The 19,697-nt window shown below is 41.8% G+C and overlaps 1 protein-coding gene across 6 annotated transcripts in view; it reads right to left on the bottom strand.

Annotated features, from left to right (window-relative positions):
- The window catches only part of BICC1 (BicC family RNA binding protein 1), a 326,137-nt gene that overhangs the window by 140,852 nt on the left and 165,588 nt on the right, over positions 1–19,697 (bottom strand). The gene's annotated exons all lie outside the window — the stretch shown is intronic.

The raw sequence follows: 19,697 nt of genomic DNA, 5'->3' as shown, positions 1-19,697 counted from the left end.
TGGTTCACTTTCTAACAAAGTCCCAAAACCTAGATATACACCAGTTTCTATGAGAGAGAGCTTATGTTCACACGTATCCATAAACTACTGCAAAATATATACCTGAAAGCAGAAGTACACTAGAGTTTGCAGTTCCAGATGCCATCAGGATGCTGGCCAGGCTTCCCTGGACTGAAGACCCCACCAATGTGTCCTGGAGCTCAGCTTCCCCAGAGACACACCCTACTAGGGAAAGAGAGAGGCAGACTGGGAGTATGGACCGACCAGTCAACGCCCATGTTCAGCGGGGAAGCAATTACAGAAGCCAGACCTTCTACCTTCTGCAACCCACAATGACCCTGGGTCCATGCTCCCAGAGGGATAGAGAATGGGAAAGCTCTCAGGGGAGGGGGTGGGATATGGAGATTGGGTAGTGGGAATTGTGTGGGGTTGTACCCCTCCTACCCTATGGTTTGGTTAATTAATCCTTTCTTAAACAAACAAAAATTTTTTTTAAAAGGAGAAGAAGAAGAAGAAGAAGGGGAGCAAGAAAAGGAAAGAAATCACCATCCGCAGTCCTGCACTCACCCTGTGGACACTGAGCTACAGCAAACAAAAGACAATCTGATACAATTTTCAAAAACAATACTTTCAAATTTTTAAGTTCATGTTGATAGAATAAAATGATCTCATGTTAAAACCATGCATCTTGTCTAAACCTTGAATCTATGAAAAATATTCAAGGCTATTTTGTTACTGCCAGTGTTCCTCATCATGATACTTTAGAATCTGTACACAGAGAGAGAGAGAGGAAGACCAAAAAGTACAGGAGCAAGTGATTAACCCAAATGGCAAAGAGGCTTGCACAGAATAAAATCCCCCAAGACAATCGCCAGCAGGTTGCAACACACCAAACAATCTTTGTAATACAAAACTACACAAGTTAGGCCATACTAAACGAATACTTTTCCAGGAAAAAAAAATGACTTGCTCTGGATATAGTTATATTTCATTAAAAACTAACTGATGAAAAGCCTCTGAACATGATATCATGAGGCTGCATTCTCAGGTGCTTTCCTTGGTTTGAGAATGGCATTTTTTGTTTTAGTTTTCTTCCCACTTCAATGCAGCTAACACTGGCCAGGGGAATGTAAGCCTCACATGTACTGGAGATGTAAGAACAAGTGAGGCAAGCAGCTACTGGAGAGGAGAGAAATAGATAGATAGATGGGGAATTAAAAAGAAAGAAAGAAAAGAATGATTATCCAGTGCTTCAGGCTCTGGGTCCCTCCAGAGCTGAACAGTGTTAGGTTTAAAAAAAAAAAAAAAAAGTGGTCCTGCTTTTAGTTTCCCTTTCAGATCTTCTTCGTCAACTTCTGTTGATGAGTGGTATCATCCCATACTCATCTTTATCTTTCTGACTTAGCTCACTTAACATAATTCCTTCTAGCTCTGTCCAAAATGGGTCAGAGAAGGTGGGTTCATTGTTCTTGATGGCTGCATAGTATTCCACTGTGTATATATACCACAGCTTTCTCAGCCACACTCATCTGTTGTTGGGCACCTGGACTGCTTCCAGGTTTTAGCTATTATGAATTGTGCTGCTATGAAGATAGGAGTGCACACCTCTTTTTGGTTGGGTGTTATGGAATCCTTGGGGTATAATCCCAGGAGAGGAATTACTGGATCATATGGAAGGTCCATGTCTAGCCTTGTGAGAGTTTTCCAGACTGCTCTCCACAGAGGCTGGACCAATTTACATTCCCACCAGCAATGCAAAAGGGTTCCTCTGTCCCCACATCCTCTCCAGCATTTGTTGCTCCTGTCCTTTTTGATGTATGCCATTCTTATAGGAGTGAGGTGGTATCTTAGTGTTGTCTTAAATTGCATTTCTCTGACAATCAGTGACTTAGAGCAGTTTTTCATATGTTTGTAAGTAGGGCACCAAAGTAAAAACCCTGTGGTGAGGGGTAGATATGCAGCTTCCTCGGCCAGTGGGGGGTGGGAATGGGTGGGAGGGATGGGTCACAGTCTTTTGGTGGTGGGAATGGTGTTTATGTACACTCCTAGTAAAATGTAGACATATAAATCACTAGTTAATTAATATGAGAGGGGGGAAATTAATTGTATGTCTCGAAGTTTTTAAAACACAGACTGAGTCGTTTTAATATATAGGCTGTGTATTTGATATGCGGACTCTCTCAAAAGCCTAGACCAAGTAGATCAGAAGCAACCAATAGCACAGCTATATACAAGATACTGGGTACTGTACAGCAAACCCTAACAAAAGGACTTTTCAAAGTTAACCCAATTACCAAATCATGTGATGATAACATTAACTATCGATTGTCTTTTTGAACCCTAAGACAGCAGGAACCTCACATCTCCACTATAGAGCCCCTACTTCCCCCAGTCCTGGAACCATTGGATAGGGCCCACTTTCCCATATGCCTCTCCCAATCCATATCAAATAATATTGCATCCACCGATCACAACCTAATCAACACAATGATTGCCACCTCAACATGCTTCAGCTCAGACTGTGTCCAGAGACTTCACGTGTGGAATGACAACCCTTCAGCTTCATTACTCGGGTGAGACCTTTCCTTTCATAGTATACTCTAATTTCATCTCAGGTGGTTCACTTTCTAACAAAGTCCCAAAACTTAGATATAAACCAGGTTTTGTGAGAGAGAGCATATGTTCACACATATCCGTAAACTACTGCAAAATATATATATCTGAAAGTAGAAGTACACTAGAGTTTGCAGTGAGTAACACTTCCCTAACACTTCCTCTCCACTATTCCAAGCTTTGGGTCCATGATTCTTCAACAATTTGTTTGGCTTTGTATGTTAACTCTCTTTTCAGTCACCAGGTTTCAGATGCCATCAGGATGCCGGCCAGGCTTCCCTGGACTGAAGACCCCACCAATATGTCCTGGAGCTCCGCTTCCTCAGAGACACACCCTACTAGGGAAAGAGAGAGGCAGACTGGGAGTATGGACCGACCAGTCAACGCCCATGTTCAGCGGGGAAGCAATTACAGAAGCCATACCTTCCACCTTCTGCAACCCAAAATGACCCTGGGTCCATGCTCCCAGAGGGATAGAGAATGGGAAAGCTCTCAGGGGAGGGGGTGGGTTATGGAGATTGGGTGGTGGGAATTGTGTGTAGTTGTACCCCTCCTACCTTATGGATTTGTTAATTTATCCTTTCTTAAATAAAAAAATTAAAATAATTAAAAAGAAAAAGTGGTTGGGAGTCGGGCGGTAGCAGCGGGTTAAGTGCACGTGGCGCGAAGTGCAAGGATCTGCCGAAGGATCCAGGTTGGAGCCCCCATCCCCTCACCTGCAGGGGAGTTGCTTCACAGGCAGTGAAGCAGGTCTGCAGGTGTCTTACCTTTCTCTCCCCCTCTCTGTCTTCCTTTCCTCTCTCGATTTCCCTCTGTCCTATGCAACGACAGCAACAACAACAACAATAATAATAACCACAACAATGATAAAACAACAAGGGCAACAAAAGGGGAAAAAATGGTCTCCAGGAGCAGTGGATTCGTGGTGCGGGCACCGAGCCCAAGTAATAATCCAGGAGGGAAAAAAAAGTGGTTATGACAGCATGTATGTATGTATGCATGCATGTATGTATGTATGTATGCATGCATGCATGTATGCATGTATTTGTCGGTCTATTTATCTAGCTCCTTTGTTCTTCTCTGCTTTTTTACATGAATTAAACTAATGTTCATTCATGAATGGCTAATTTTTCCATGAATACGAGTTTCAAACAAATTAAAAGTAATCAACTAAAAAAAAGGGAGAGGGCAAATCAGACCAACTACCATTCACTGATCACTTAGAGAAAAAATTTTATTTTCTAATATGGATCATGAGATAAAGGAAAAAAATACACATCGATGACAAGAAACATATTAACCGTGTGGTTAATAGGGGTCGGGCGGTAGCGCACGTGGAGCAAAGCGCAGGGACCCGTGTAAGGTTCAAGCATTATGTAAGGTGTAAGGTGTTCGAGCCAGTGTAAGGTGTCTTTCTCTCCCCCTCTGTCTTCCCCTCTTCTCGCCATTTCTCTCTGTCCTATCCAACAACAACAACATCAATGGCAACAATAATAATAATAACCACGACAAAAGGGAAAAAATGGCCTCCAGGAGCAATGGATTCGTGGTGCAGGCACCAAGCCCGAGAAATAATCCTGGAGGCAAAAAAAAAAAAAAAAAAGGTGTGGTTAATAAACCTATGTTATCCTCCATAGCTATTATCCTGACAGGCATCACACTTGACTCAGTCCCCTTTACCACAGTGTAAAAGGCCTTTCGGTAGATATTTCAGAATAGCTGTATTTATTCAGCTGTATTTTGTCTACCCATCCAGGGTAGTGCTTTTTAAAACGTAAGCCAACATCCTTAAATCTAGGAATTTTATACAGGAATGAAGGTTTCTGGTCCTCTGGAAAACTTGGCCAATTTAGCGCCTGTGGTCCACAATGCCACGTGGCAACACTTCACTGGCACTGAGGAACAGATGCCACTTGTAGCCACATCTGGAAGCTCTGGACAATCCCCTGCTGCCCTCTGCATCAGTCACTCACTGAGCTTTGGAGCTTCTGACTGTTATGGCCACAGAGGTCCTCCTCAGCTGCCATTTATGATGACACAAGCAACTGCTATTTTTCTTAGATAATATTTCTCTACACTCATGTTTCTGTTAAAGATATAGGATATGGGGCTGGGTGGTGGCGCACCTGGTTGAGTGCACATGCTACAATGCACAAGGACCCGGGTTCGAGCCCCCCGTCACCACTTGTAGGGAGAAAGCTTCCTGAGTGGTGAAGCAGGGCTGCAGGTGTCTCTCTGTCTCTCTCCCTCTCTATCATTCCCTTCCCTCTTGATATCTAGCTGTCTCTATTCAATAAATAAATAAAGATAGCAAAACATTTAGGATATGTCCCTTCTAATTAGTGCTTTGAGTGTGCACTGAATAAATGCCTAGGAGTAGCATTGCTGAGTCATAAGGCAGTTCCATTTTTATTTGTTGAAGGACTCTGTGCAGTCATCCAAAGGGGCTGCCTCAGTTTGCATTCCCACCAGCAGTGAAGTAAGGTTCCCTTATTCTCCACAACCTCTCCAACACCTGTCATTTATCCAGTGGACACTCAATCACTAATTAGAAGGGACGGGAGTTGGGCGGTACCGCCACGTGGGTTAAGTGCACATGGAGCAAAGCACCAAGGACCAGCGTGTAAGGATCCCGGTTCGAGCCCCCGGCTCCCCATCTGTGAGGTAGTCCCTTCACAGGTGGTGAAGCAGGTTTGCAGGTGTCTATCTTTCTCTCCCCCTCTCTGTCTTCCCCTCCTCTCTCCGTTTCTCTCTGTCCTATACAATAACAACAATAACAATGAAAACCAAGGGCAACAAAAGGGAAAATAAATAAATATAAAAAAAATTTTTTTTAAAAGAAGGAACATATGCACCCCTATGTTCACAGTCACATTATTCACAATAGCCAAAGAGTGGAAGCAGCTTAAGTGCCCATCATCAGATGACTGGCTAAAAAAGTATTCCATGGAATACTACTCTGCAATCAGAAAAGAGGATATTGTATCCTTTGGGATAAAATGGGTGGAACTGAAGGTGATGGTGCTTAGAGAAATAAGTAAAAAGATGAAAGACAGCTACCAGATGGTTTCACTCATGTGTGGGATCTAGAGGTCTGACTTACATGAAACTGCCCCCAAAAATCTAAACAAAACAGAAGCAACTACGGTGGTTATCTTTGGTTGTGGGTTTGGTGTGGAGCTATACAATATAATCTTACAACCTTGTAACAAACTTTTAAAAACAAATATATATATATATATTTAAATATTTATTTAATCCCTTTTGTTGCCCTTCTTGTTTTATTGTTGTAGTTATTATTGTTGTCGTCATTGTTGGACAGGACAGAGAGGAATGGAGAAGAGGAAGACAGAGAGGGGGAGAGAAAGATAGAAACCTTCAGACTTGCTTCACCGCTTGTGAAGCGAAACCCCTGCAAGTGGGGGGCTGAGGGCTCAAACTGGGATCCTTACGCCGGTCCTTGTGCTTTGCGCCATTTTTTAAATAGGATAGGGAGCCAGGTGGTAGTGCAGAGGGTTAAGCGCATGTGGTGCAATGCGCAAGGACTGGTCAGGGTTCCCTGTTCAAGCCCCTGGCTCCCCACCTGCGGGAGAGGGGGGTCGCTTCATGGGTGGTGAAGCAGGTCTGCAGGTGTCTATCTTTCTCTCCTCCTCTCTCCATTTCTCTCTGTCCTATCCAGCAACAATAACAGCAGTGGCAATAATAACAACAACAGCAAGGGCAACAAAAGAGGGGAAATGGCTCTGAGGCCCAGCAATAACACTGGAGACAAACAAACAAAACCAGAAAGCCCAAAATCAGAGAGGAAGAGAAACCCAGAGAACACCAGAGCAGAGGTGCAGAGGCACAGAGCCATCCCTCATAGGTAGTGTCCTCACAGCCATTTGGAACCCAAACACAACTACTGCAACTAAGGCTACAATAGAAGTCTTTCTTATTCCATTCTAAAAAAAAAAAAAAAAAAAAAAAAAACCACTCTGCTTACCCAGTTTCCCCACACTGGAAACACACAGCATAACCACAGACCTACCCAGGAAGTCTCACACCCACCCTATGCCCTGTCTGGAATCAATGGCCCCCAGTCCACTGTCCAACAAAAGGCAGCCAGTGGCTGTACAGCCAGCCCTGGGATGGGAAGAACCACCAGTAATCAGCCTGAGCTGCAGGGAGGGGCTCAGACCACTACACTGACTACTTGAGTACCCAGGGAGGTATGCCACACCCCACCATGTTTCCCTGGGGGGCTTCTGCGGATTGAAGGAGCGAGGAAGCATGGTGCCCGCATGCTCCAGAGGCCCGCATTCTCCCGAGGGGCTCCTTAGGTCACTGAGGAACCTAGCTTTCCAAGCACCTGTTGCCCCCACCATGCTGGGGTCTTCTGCAGGTAGAAGGAGGAACCCTGCCACATGCTCTCCTTGGCACCAAAGACTACACTCCCCTGAGGGAATCTTGGAGTCACCGAGGGACCTAGCCTTCCACATGCCTGTTGCCAAAGGCCTACACACAGGGGGTTTCCATGGGTGAGAGGGCGGAGTTGGTCACTGGAGTGCCTTGGCTGCAGAGGCCCGTGCACACATGACTCCTGAGGAAGAAACCACCCCTGCCACTCACTCCCTTCAGGTGAGATCCCACCCTCGGCTTGAACTGCATTTACACAGTCAGAAACAGTCTGCCCTTGTCCCACCAAAGCAGAGACACCAGGAGTCCCTGTCTACTCTGCCGCAAACATCAGACCTTGCTTCCACTGCCTGGGAGACAATGGTCCTACTTCAGACCAAAGTGGAGGCCCCTGGTGTTGCAGATTGAGCTTGGAGCACTTCCAGACCCCAGGCGTTCCACCAGGAGATAGTCAAGTTGCGTTCTTTCTACATACGGGCACACATAGTGTCTGAGTTCCCTGTGTACCTGCTGATCACACACAACCCTCCCAAACTCAGCCAGGTGGCTTTCAGTCCATAGCAGGACTCCATAACATTGACCACTCCAGGAACACCTCTACAACGTTCCCAGGTTTGTGAACTGCCACATTCCCCAATGAATAACCTCAAGAACACAAGCCACTTCGGGAAAAACTTTGTGACTATTTCTAAACTGAAATCTTGGTGTGACACACCCCTGTTCTCCCCAACCAATCCTCCACTTCTGAAAACTCCACAGCACAATCTGAAAAGAGCTGGCAACAGACAGAATAAGGAGACTGAAAATATACATCACACCAGCAAAATTAAAGAAAAAGCCCAGAAAATAGCTAATAAACCAGAGATAATCAGATTTCTTGAGGTAGATGCTTAAAAACAAGTCTACATGTTTGCATCTGAAGTGATAAAACTCATGGAAAAAAATCACAGTGAAACAGGAAAAACAACAGATAAGACCCTAGGAGAGAAGAAAAGCCAAAACCAAGAAGAAAGAATAAACTCAAATACCAAAATGGAAAAATTATTGGCAATACTAGCCAAAGCAAACACCACAATAGCCCAAGAAAATAGCACAATAGCAGAATTAAAGGCCACAACAGTTGAGCTAAACCACACAATAAATGAAGTAACATCTACAACAACTGAACTAAAAGCTACACTAGCTGAACAAAAGGGCAAAATAGCTGAATTAACAATAGACAAGGGCTTGCAAACAGAACAGCAGAAATGGAAGAAAGTATCAGAAAATGTGAAGATGATGCTGTTAAAAAAACTAACAAAAGAGTGACAGACCTAGAGAACAGACTAAGAACCAATGGAAATAATACCACAGACATGTGTGACAATCTGAAGAGGAACAGCATTAGAATCTGGAGGCATCACACTCCCAGATCTCAAATTGTATTATAGGGCCGTTGTCATCAAAACTGCTTGGTACTGGAACATGAATAGACACACTGACCAGTGGAGTAGAACTGAGAACCTAGAAGTAACCCCCCACACCTATGGACATCTAATCTTTGACAAAGGGGCCCAGACTATTAAATGGGGAAAGCAGAGATCTTTAACAAATAGTGTTGGGAAAAAATGGGTTGAAACATACAGAAGAATGAAACTGAACCACTGTATTTCACCAAAGACAAAAGTAAATTCCAAGTGGATCGAGGACTTGGATGTTAGACCAGAAACCATCAGAAACTTAGAAGAAAATATAGGCAGGACGCTTTTCCGCATAAATTTTAAAGACATGGACAGAATATTCACCACAGAAGAGATCCAAAAGGCCGAGAAACACATGAAAAAATGCTCCAAGTCTCTGATTGTCAGAGAAATGCAAATAAAGACAACAATGAGATACCACTTCACTCCTGTGAGAATGTCATACATCAGAAAAGGTAACAGCAGCAAATGCTGGAGAGGTTGTGGGGTCAAAGTAACCTTCCTGCACTGCTGGTGGCAATGTAAGTTGGCCCAACCTCTGTGGAGAACAGTCTGGAGAACTCTCAGAAGGCTAGAAATGGACCTCCCCTATGATCCTGCAATTCCTCTCCTGGGGATATATCCTAAGGAACCCAACACACCCATCCAAAAAGATTTGTGTACACCTATGTTCCTAACAGCACAATTTGTAACAGCCAAAACCTGGAAGCAACCCAGGTGTCAAATAATAGATGAGTGGCTAAGCACACACAATGGAATACTACTCAGCTATTAAAAACAGGGACTTCACCGTTTTCAGCCCATCTTAGATGGGGCTTGAAGAAATTATGTTAAGTGAAATAAGTCAGAAACAGAAGGATGAATGTGGGATGATCTCACTCTCAGGCAGAAGTTGAAACACAAGGTCAGAAAAGAAAACGCAAGTAGAACCTGAACTGGAGTTGGTGTATTGCACCAAAGTCAAAGACTCTGGGGTGGGTGTTGGGAGACAGTACAGGTCCAAAAAGGATGACAGAGGACCTAGTGAGGGTTGTATGTGGAAAAGTGAGAAATGTTACATACAAACTATTGTATTTACTGTCGAATGTAAAACATTAATCCCACAATAAAGAAATTTAAAAAAAGAAAGAAAGGCAGAGCAAGCAGACGGAACGAAGTAACAAAACCAGAGCAGAAATTAGCAACAACGAAACAAAAGAGCCATACCAAAAAAAATTAATGATGGTTCAAAACAGATACCTTTACAAGGCAAGATGATGCATTTCCCACAATCTATTTAATTCCTACAAAACCTGGTAAGCTTTCCTACCACATGAAACCCATGAGATACCCCAATTCTTAAGTATTTTAGGATTTTGTTCAAATAATCATTTTGCATTCAAGGATTAATTCAATTAAATACCTCCTGCCCCCATTGCCACGATAGTTCTTACAAAGCCCAAGGGACAGTTTGACTACCATAGTTTTACAAGTCATTTGTTTTAATCATCTATATTCTACATATGAACAACAAACTGGTAGCTGTCATTCACTTTTTTACTCATTACACTAACAATCATCTCTAGTTCCATCCATTTTGTCCCAAATGATTTTTTTAACTGAAATCAAGTTCTACTGACAAAAACAGATATATATATGGAATCCCTTAATATCATTTTTTTAAGTTTACCAACATTTAAATAAAAAGCATCTGAATTATATATGTAGCTTCACCCATTTACATTCTTCAAAATAATATCCATTTATATTCAAAATAATATCTATTTATATTCTTCAACATTCAAGTCAAATGGAGTTTTTTTCTACAAAAACATTCAAGACTAGCACATCATATGGAAGTAAAATATGTCTACCCGTGTTCACTCTACTACACATTTTTCAGGTTTGCAGCAATTACGGGATAATATCTTACAGATGAAGGAAACTTGCCAAACCAACAACATTCTACCTACAGTGCTCATTTCACCAAATTCTTCACTCCAGACATAAAAGTATAAATCCGTAGGTAAGTAATAAGCATCTTAGATCTGCCCAAGATAAGTCAATTTATGCTAACTCTACTTGAAATATTTGTTCTTAGGCCAGGAAAAGATCGCTGAACACTCTAACTTGACATTTATGCTCTTAAGCTATTGAAAATTCATCATTCAAAATGGCTACCAGCTGGAAGCCATCTGCAGTCTGCTTCTACAAAAAAAAAAAAAAATCAACTGATTTGTACTCCATTTTTCTTGTGTCAACAGAAAAATAAGGTCTATTCTCACAGCAGAGGCTGTTTCAAGTTACTTCAAGTCTTAATGGCATGGGAGTCAATTAGGGCATGTTATCATGAAGGAAACTATGTGAGCAAAGTGCCAACTAGAAGACACTAAAATGTGGTGCTGTCTGGGACAGCAGTGAACCTCTCACACAAGTGGATATCTAACAATAATTAGGCTGCTGACACCCTGGAGGAGACCTCGGTTCTATTTCATTTTAAATTAAAAAAAAAAAACAACCCATCTTAGCAATTTGGTAATTATTCCTCAATGTCAGGATAATTCCACCCATTCATATTCACATGCATTTTCCATGCTCTCAAAATAATCATCTACATCAGCTATGTAAACTATCTGACGCTTGAGGAAATGCGGATTCAAAGGTGACAAACATCGGGCATACAGGTAGCCGCGTGCAGCTAGAATCTAAGTCTCTTCATTGGCACAGAGGCTCTTTCTGCCTCAGGTGGCTCATGAAGGAACTGGAGGCAGCTCTTTATTTATAGCAGGTCACTCTGAAAGCTCAAAGTCTCAGAACTCCATTGTGAACACTGGAAGGAGCAGTAGAGGAATGTCCCTCACTGTTGAATCAGTGATGAAATTATCTAGGCATGACACTACCAAGGCCTCAACCTGGGAAATTATCCCACTTCTAGCACCATGCACATAAGGGGAAAGTGAGAAGCACAGTGGCACAAGGTGTGTGTGTGGGGGGGGGGGGGTGTCACACTCAGTGACAAAGGGTACAGACGCTCAACTTCCCCAAATGGGCAAGATCTTCACTCAAGATGTCCATACACCTCCACTCTCTTTTTTTTCTTTTGCACAGTTCTCATATACAATATGTTCAGTTAACACAGTTTAAATACCACCAATCTGCCAACACAAGTTTACAGTGGAGAGTCGGGCGGTAGCACAGCAGGTTAAGCGCAGGTGGCACAAAGCACAAGGACAGGCTTAAGGATCCCGGTTCGAGCCCCGGGCTCCCCACCTGCAGGGGAGTCGCTTCACAGGCAGTGAAGCAGGTCTGCAGGTATCTATCTTTCTCTCCCCCTCTCTGTCTTCCCCTCCTCTCTCCATTTCTCTCTGTCCTATCCAACAACGACTACAACAATCAAACGAACAAGGGCAACAAAAGAGAATAAATAAATATAAAAACAAAAGTTTACAGTGCAGTCACCGTAGGACATCCAGTGAGAGCAGATGCATCAATTCCATAGGCAGCTCCTCAGCATTTCAAATCACTATGTATAAAGCAGATGCTGATCTTGATCCGTGACCAATCATGTGACTTTTGGAAAGGCTGCCAGGACAAGCATCCACCAACAGCAAAGCAAGGAGCTGTGCTAAATCCATGGGCCCCGGTGAGACAACCAAGCGACAATTTACAGAAGTGGATCACTGAGAGCAGAAACAGGCTAAGAAGATGACAGTGCGGCAAGCAAGTAGTGATATAGTTGGCAGTGAGATTGGACTCAAACGCCAGTGTATTCCCAGTAGTTCTCCGTGGTCATGTTGACAGTGCTCTGGCTGGAGAGACAGTGTACACGGAAAACAAATTTAACATAATTTAAAAAAAAACAGTTGTTGCGACAGAAAGGATTAAGATAACCCAGAAGAAGTAACAATGAACTAAAACTACACATTAAAGGGATCCTGGGAGATTTTTCTCCACTTTGAAATGCTACAGAATGAAATGTTGGAATTGGACCCAGGTTGACAAATCAGGGCAATTCACTGGGATGCATTGGATCGACCTTCCCGTGGTACATCCCGTGAGTACCCATTCATTGGGGAAACTGACGATCCTTCCTAGCCGACTGAATCCACATGGATTCCAGTCACTTTCAAAGCCATTAACTGGCTACGGAAGAAGGGCAAACGCTAGAAGAAGAAGAAGGGCAATTCACTGTGACATAGAAAATAATGTTCACTCCATACTGTAAGTTATACAACAAAAAGAAAGGAAGTAGAGTTCAAGCTATTCTTGACAAGTTTTTTTTAATATCCTTTTATTTATTTTCCCTTTTGTTGTCCTTGTTGCTTTTCATTGTTGTTGTGATTATTATTGATGTCATCGTTGTTAGATAGGACAGAGAGAAATGGAGAGAGGAGGGGAAGACAGAGAGAGACACCTGCAGACTTGCTTCACCACCTGTGAAACAACTCCCTTGCAGGAGGGGAGCCAGGGACTCGATCCAGAATCGTTAGGACGATCCTTGTGCTACGTGCCACGTGTGCTTAACCCACTGAGCTACCACCCGACTCCGACAGGTTTTTTTTTTTAATAAAGAAACAAAATATTACTCCTTAATATGGGGTAATAAATAAATATGTCTTACCATTTTTTCATTTTCCTATGTATTTATGATGTGTAAATGATTTTAATGGTTTGACAAATTTAAAGCTAACAGTCTTTGATTTTCCATTGACTATTAAAAATGCTTTGCAGTTTCAGCTTGTATATTTCAGTGATCCTATATTTCTTCTAGTAAAAGCAAACAAAAAAAACTACCTCTTCTCCACTTATAATCATTGATACTGTTCTTTTTTTTAATATTTACTTTCCCTTTTGTTGCCTTTTATTGTTGTTACAGTTATTATTGTTGTTGTTATTGGTGTCACTGTTGTTAGATAGGACAGAGAGAAATGGAGAGAAGAGGAGAAGACAGAGAGGAGGAGAGAAAGATAGACACCTGCAGACCTGCTTCACCACCTGTGAAGTGACCCCCCCACCCCCCCCCCGCAGGTGGGGAGCCAGAGGCTCAAACCAGGATCCTTACACCGGTCCTTGCACTTCACACCACATGCCCTTAACCCGCTGCACTACCACCCGACTTCCGATACTGGGTTTTTTAAGCGTTCTATACCACACGCTAACTTAGCTAATTTATTTCAAAAAATTTCAGAGAACTCTTACAATCAAAAGCTAGTTAGGATGAGCCCTTCACCATGAAATTTTCAAATGCACCAGTTACACCACTGCAATCTTAACCTTGTTATGTCAACATTGTGTTGCTTATTTTACCAGTCTCACCAATGAGTTGGACTCCTGGTGGAAACAACTTAATCTTTTTTTTTCTGCCATCAATTCTATTAGGTATGTTTTTTTTGAATCAATTCTATTAGGTATGTTTTATTGGGGATATTATGGGTTTACAGTCAACAATAAAATATAGCAACAAAAAATAAAATACAGTAGTTTGTACATGTATAACATTTCTTAGTTTTCCACATAACAATTCAACCCCACTAGGTCCTCCTCTGCCATCATGTTCCAGGACCTCAAAACTCTCCCTCCCAAACCCGAGTCCTTTACTTTGGTGCAATACATCAACTCCAGTCCAAGTTCTGTGATGTGTCTTCTTATTTTACAACTTCTTTTTAAATTTATTATTGGTGATTTAATAATGATCAACAAGATTGTGGGAAAAGGGGGTATAATTCATACAATTCCCATCACCAGAGTTCCATATCCCATGATATGGAACATATCCACTGAGAGTTTCCCTATTCTTTATCCCTCTGGGAGTATGGGCCAAAGATCTCAAAGAGCTGCAGAGGTCAGAAGTCTGGCTTCTGTAATTTCTTGTCCACTCCAATGACATAGGCATTGGCAGGTGGGTCCTTACTGCCAGTCTGTCTATATTGACAAGACCACAGGATAAGAGGGGTACAATTCCACACAATTTCCACCTCCCGAGTTCTGCATTCCCTCCCCTCTCTTGAAAGTTTTCCTATTCTTTATCCCTCTGGGAGTATGGACCCAGAATCATTATGTGATGCAGAAGGTAAAAGATCTGGCTTCTGTAATTGCTTCTCTGCTGGACATGGGCGTTGGTAGGTCGATCCATACTCCAAGCCTGTCTCTCTTTCCCTAGTGGGGCAGGGCTCTGTGGAGGTGGGGTTCCAGGACACACTAGTGAGATCATCTGCCCAGGAAAGGCAGGCTGGCATCATGATACTATTTTTCAACTTCTGTCTATGAGTGATATCATCCTATATTCATACTTCTCTTTGTGACTTATCTCACTTAGCATGATTCCTTCAAGCTCCATCCAAGATGGGGTGAAGAAGCTAATTTCACCATTTTTAATAGCTGAGTAGTATTCCATTGTGTATACAGACCACAACTTACTCAGCCACTCATCTGTTGTTGGACACCTGGGTTGCTTCCAGGTTTTGGCTATTAAAAAGTGTGCTGCTATGAACGTAGGTGTACACAGATCTTTTTTGGATGGGTATGTTTGGTTCCTTAGGATATATCCCTCAGATAGGAATTTCAGGGTCATAAAAAAGGTCTACTTCTATCTAGCCTTCTAAGAGTTCTCCAGACTGCTCTAATTTAATCTTATTCAGTTTAAAAACCTCCAAAATAGAGGAAGACTGATAATGCAACCATGAAACAGAAATAGAATACTCAAATATGATCTCTACCCCAGCAAAAAAGAAGAGCTGAAGCTACTGAAAAATCAAGTCAGAGGTTTAGAAGTCTCCTCCGGATTGTCACACACTGAAATTATGGTTAACCCCGGCACTCTCATAAGTAGAAATGGAATGAATAAACTGTAGACCAAGGAGAAAAATGGGGTCTTGATAAGTAGAACACCATGAGGAGAAACCTTTCTCAAGAAGAGTTCATCCTGGGTAATATGAATGCTTTGCCATGTTTATGATTCAGGTTTGAGCTCAGGCATCACCTGGAAACATCACAACTCCAGTGTTTTGGTGTCTTTCCCTCTATCTGAATAAAACCGTCAGCCAGAAAACAGTGAAATCACACATGTTGACTCTAACAAAAAGAACAGAAATAGGACAGTGGTTGGAGTGGAATGTGAGGTCATGGGATTATGATCATCTAACAGCCTACCTTAATATGCATATTTTTCCAGATAGAACTGCCAATTTTTAGTTGGTGACATGGACACTGACTTTCTTAAAGCTGGGTATGGTCATTTAACTATACTGTGCTCAGGGAGATGTTAAAGATTCTAGGATCTCCATATCCATCCAAAAATATTTGTGTACACCTATGTTCATAGGAGCACAATTTGTACCAGTGAAAACCTGGAAGCAGCCCAGGTGTCCAACAACAGATGAGTGGCTGAGTAAGTTGTGGTCTGTATACACAATGGAATACTACTCAGCTATTAAAAATGGTGAAATTAGCTTCTTCACCCCATCTTGGATGGAGCTTGAAGGAATCATGCTAAGTGAGATAAATCAGAAACAGAAAGATGAATATGGGATGATCTCCCTCAAAAGCAGAAGTTGAAAAACAAGAACAGAAGGGAAAACACAAAGCAGAACTTGGACTGGAGTTGGTGTATTGCAACAAAGTAAAAGACTCCGGGGTGGACGGGAGGGTTCATGTCCTAGAATATGAGGGCAGAGGAGGACCTAGTGGGAGTTGAATTTGTATGTGGAAAACTGAGAAATGTTACACATGTACAAACTATTGTATTTTACTCTTGACTGCAAACCATTAATCCCCCAATAAAGAAATTAAAAATAAATTTAAAAATGATAAAGATTCTAGGGTCTCATCATTCAACTGGTGTATTTCTTTTTCCATTCTTCCATTTTTCCACTGGTTGACCTGTGATGTCTCAAGTTCCAATTTGGATTATGAAGACATGAACATACAGGTATATACAATAACAAGAGGGCAACACAAGAAGAGTACACTAGATGAGAAAAAACTGTGTATCATGTCAACACTATAAGTTTCCACTTATATCACATTCTAGAATTAAAAAAATAAATAAACTGATCCTCAGTTTTAAAAAGTCAGAAGACGGTTGGGGAGACAGTATAGTGATTATATAAAAGTCTTTCATGCCTGAGGCTCTAAGATCACAGGTTCAATCCCCAGCACCACCATAAGCCAGAACTGTGCAATGCTCTAGCCTGACCCTCATCTCTCTATCTTGATCTATCTATCTCACTGTCTCTTCCTCTTTCTTTATCTTTCTCTCTGTATCTTTATCATTAAAAAATAAATGAAATAAAAAATTTAAAAATTCAAGAGTATTTACACAGAAGATAGGAGCTGAGGAAGAGGATAGGAAGAAACTTTCTCAAGCAATAGTAACACAGTACTCAGACACACACACACATATATACACATCTCCATAAGAATTTTTTACAACTCAGGAGTCGGGCAGTAACGCATCGGGTCAAGCGCACATGGTGTAAAGCACAAGGACCAGAATCAGGATCCCGGTTTGGCATTAGGATCCTGGTTCAAGCCACCAGCTCCTCAACTGCCAGGGAGTCGCTTCACAGACGGTGAAGCAGGTCTGCAGGTGTCTATCTTTCTCTCCCCCTCTCTGTCTTCCCCTCCTCTCTCCATTTCACTCTGTCCTATGCAATGACAACATAAACCATAACTACAACAATAAAAAAAACAACAAGGGCAAAAAAAGGGAAAAAGGGAATAAATAAATAAAAATATTTTTTAAAAAAGGAATTTTTCACAACTGTCAAAACAGTGAATCCTACATTTACTTTAACAACACAACACTATGAACAAATACTGAATGTTACTACCTAATGTACACTGCAGGGTTTATGTACAATATACGCTTGTTTGAACTGGATCAAAAGCAAGCTGAACTGATAAAAAAAAAGGTAACTAAATGGATTTATTGTGAAGCAAGTATCTAAACTAGTAACTGTAGAATTTATGTAGTATGTGGAATTGTTTGTATAACTATCTCAACTTGCACACATTATTATATTATTAGAACAACATTAGACAACCAAACTGCTTGACTTAAGGATAAATAAAACTTCACAGAAAGGTAAGTAAGTAAACTCATCGTCCTTTCCTTTCCTCCTTCACTTTTATTATGAACCCATGAATGTTTCCTTTTAAGGAACTTGTAATCAAATCCAGTCACAAAGACAATGGTTTTACTGTTACTTGGAATCATTATCAAAAAAAGGACAAAATGCTTTGCAAAAAATAGTTAGCATGTTGAATAATTTTAAATACGAAATCATGATAATTCAGAAAAATGAGGACGGTTCAGCTAATACAGGGGAAAAAAATCAAGTCATTCTGAATCATGTGCATTTGAGTGATACTGTTGTCTCATTTTTACACTTCAGCTGTTCTGGGGTCTGTTAAAAGTAGATAATTATCACTAATGTATCAAATGACACTATTCACTAATAAATGTTTAATGTGTCACTAGAACATTTCTCACATTTTTCTTCTTTTTAATTAAATATTAGGTCTTTTTTCAGTTTAAATAAAATCCTGAAATCTTTCTTTGCAACTAGAAAACATTATGAAAAGCTTAATTACGATTTAATGAATAAGTTATCTTAGAAAAAGTCCAATCATCTTCTTTTCCCCTACAAAGGGAGTTTACTGGAAGCTATTTTCTCATGGATGTAGATTAAGCACGAGCCCTGAGGAGTGACGTGGGATTATGTACAGAAAGACTCAAAGGAACTGATGGAGAAAGCAAAGACCCACAGAAGCAAAGACCTGGAGAACACAGCGACCAGTGCAGGACTGGTCGCTGAATTATAGACAATTATAGACAAGAATTATAGACTGAATTATAGACAAGAGGGCTGCCAGAGCTATGGCTTGTGGCTTGAATAGGCCAATGTGCCTGCCTGATTTCAGAGGGAAACAAATGTTTCAGACTAAGGTTTGGACCTTGGGTGCTTGCCTAGCTGTTTTAGGAAAGCTGAAAGGTAACGGAGGAGTTAACGGTGGTGCCGGAAAAAGAAAAGGGCCTCAGAAACTTGACATCAGGCTCAACCTGACGCTGTTGACTGGCTATGGAAGAAGGGCAAACGCTAGAAGAAGAAGTGAGGCGCATATAATCTATAACCACATGTACACCAGATAATGGTTCTACAAGCCTCATGTTCCCGCAAGCTCCTTATTGGTTCATAGAATTCACTGAACTAACACTCTCTAACTCTCTCTCTCTCTCTCATCTGATAACATTCACAACAACTCCACTAGCTCTTGAAGGTCAACTAAATAAGAGAGGATGAGGAGTCAGTGGTAGCACACCTGGTTGAACGGACATGCTACAGTGCACAAGGACCCGGGTTCAAGCCACCAGCCCCCACCTGCAGGAGGAAAGCTTCTCAGGTGGTGAAGCAGGGCTGTAGGTGTCTCTCTTTCTCTCTCCCTGTATGTCTCCCCTTACCCACTTATTTCTGGCTGTCTCTCTCTATCCAATAAATAAAGATAATAAAAAATTTAAAAATTAATAAGATAAGAGAGAGTGGCCCTTATTGTACTAACGGAGTACAGTGGAACAGCACTTCTTTGCTCTGATGCATCGAAGAAGCAGAGACCAGGATGTATGAAGACACAGGTGGGAAATTGCAGACACTGCTATTCCATACTGACCTCCCTCGGCAGACGACCTCATCAATGTGTCCTGGAACATCACCTCTCCAAAGCCCTACCCACCAGGGAAAGACAGAAACAGGCTGGGGCATGGACCCACCTGCCAATGTCCATGTCCAGTTGAGAAGCAATTACAGAAGCCAGACCTTCCACCTTCTGCACCTCAAACAGAATTCTGGTCCATACTTCCAGAGAGATAAAGAATAAGTAAACTTCCAGGGAGCGGATGGGACACGGAACTCTGGTGGGGGGAGCTGTGTGGAATTGTTACTCCTGTTATCTTATAATTTTGTTAATCATTATTAAGTCACTAATACAGTCACCAGAAGTCTGACAAAGGACAATTACTGACAAAAGAAGTAGCCATGGTCAGAAGTTATTCATCAAGAACCAAAGGATAGCAGAACTCACCAGACCTAACATGCCTCTTCAATGCAACATGATTCAAAATAAAAGCTGACAGAGGCTGAGGATGCCAGTTGCAACCAGACAGCTACTGGGCACCAGAGGGTTTATTATACAGAAGCTGAACCTACATGTCGAGAACCTACAACCACCAAATAGCTGGAGGTGGGGTGC

This window comes from Erinaceus europaeus, chromosome 1 (genome assembly GCF_950295315.1).
Source record: "Erinaceus europaeus chromosome 1, mEriEur2.1, whole genome shotgun sequence".
Taxonomy (NCBI): Eukaryota; Metazoa; Chordata; class Mammalia; order Eulipotyphla; family Erinaceidae; genus Erinaceus; species Erinaceus europaeus.
The sequence above is the reverse complement of the archived record's forward strand: the minus strand, read 5'-3'. Positions and strand labels throughout refer to the sequence as shown.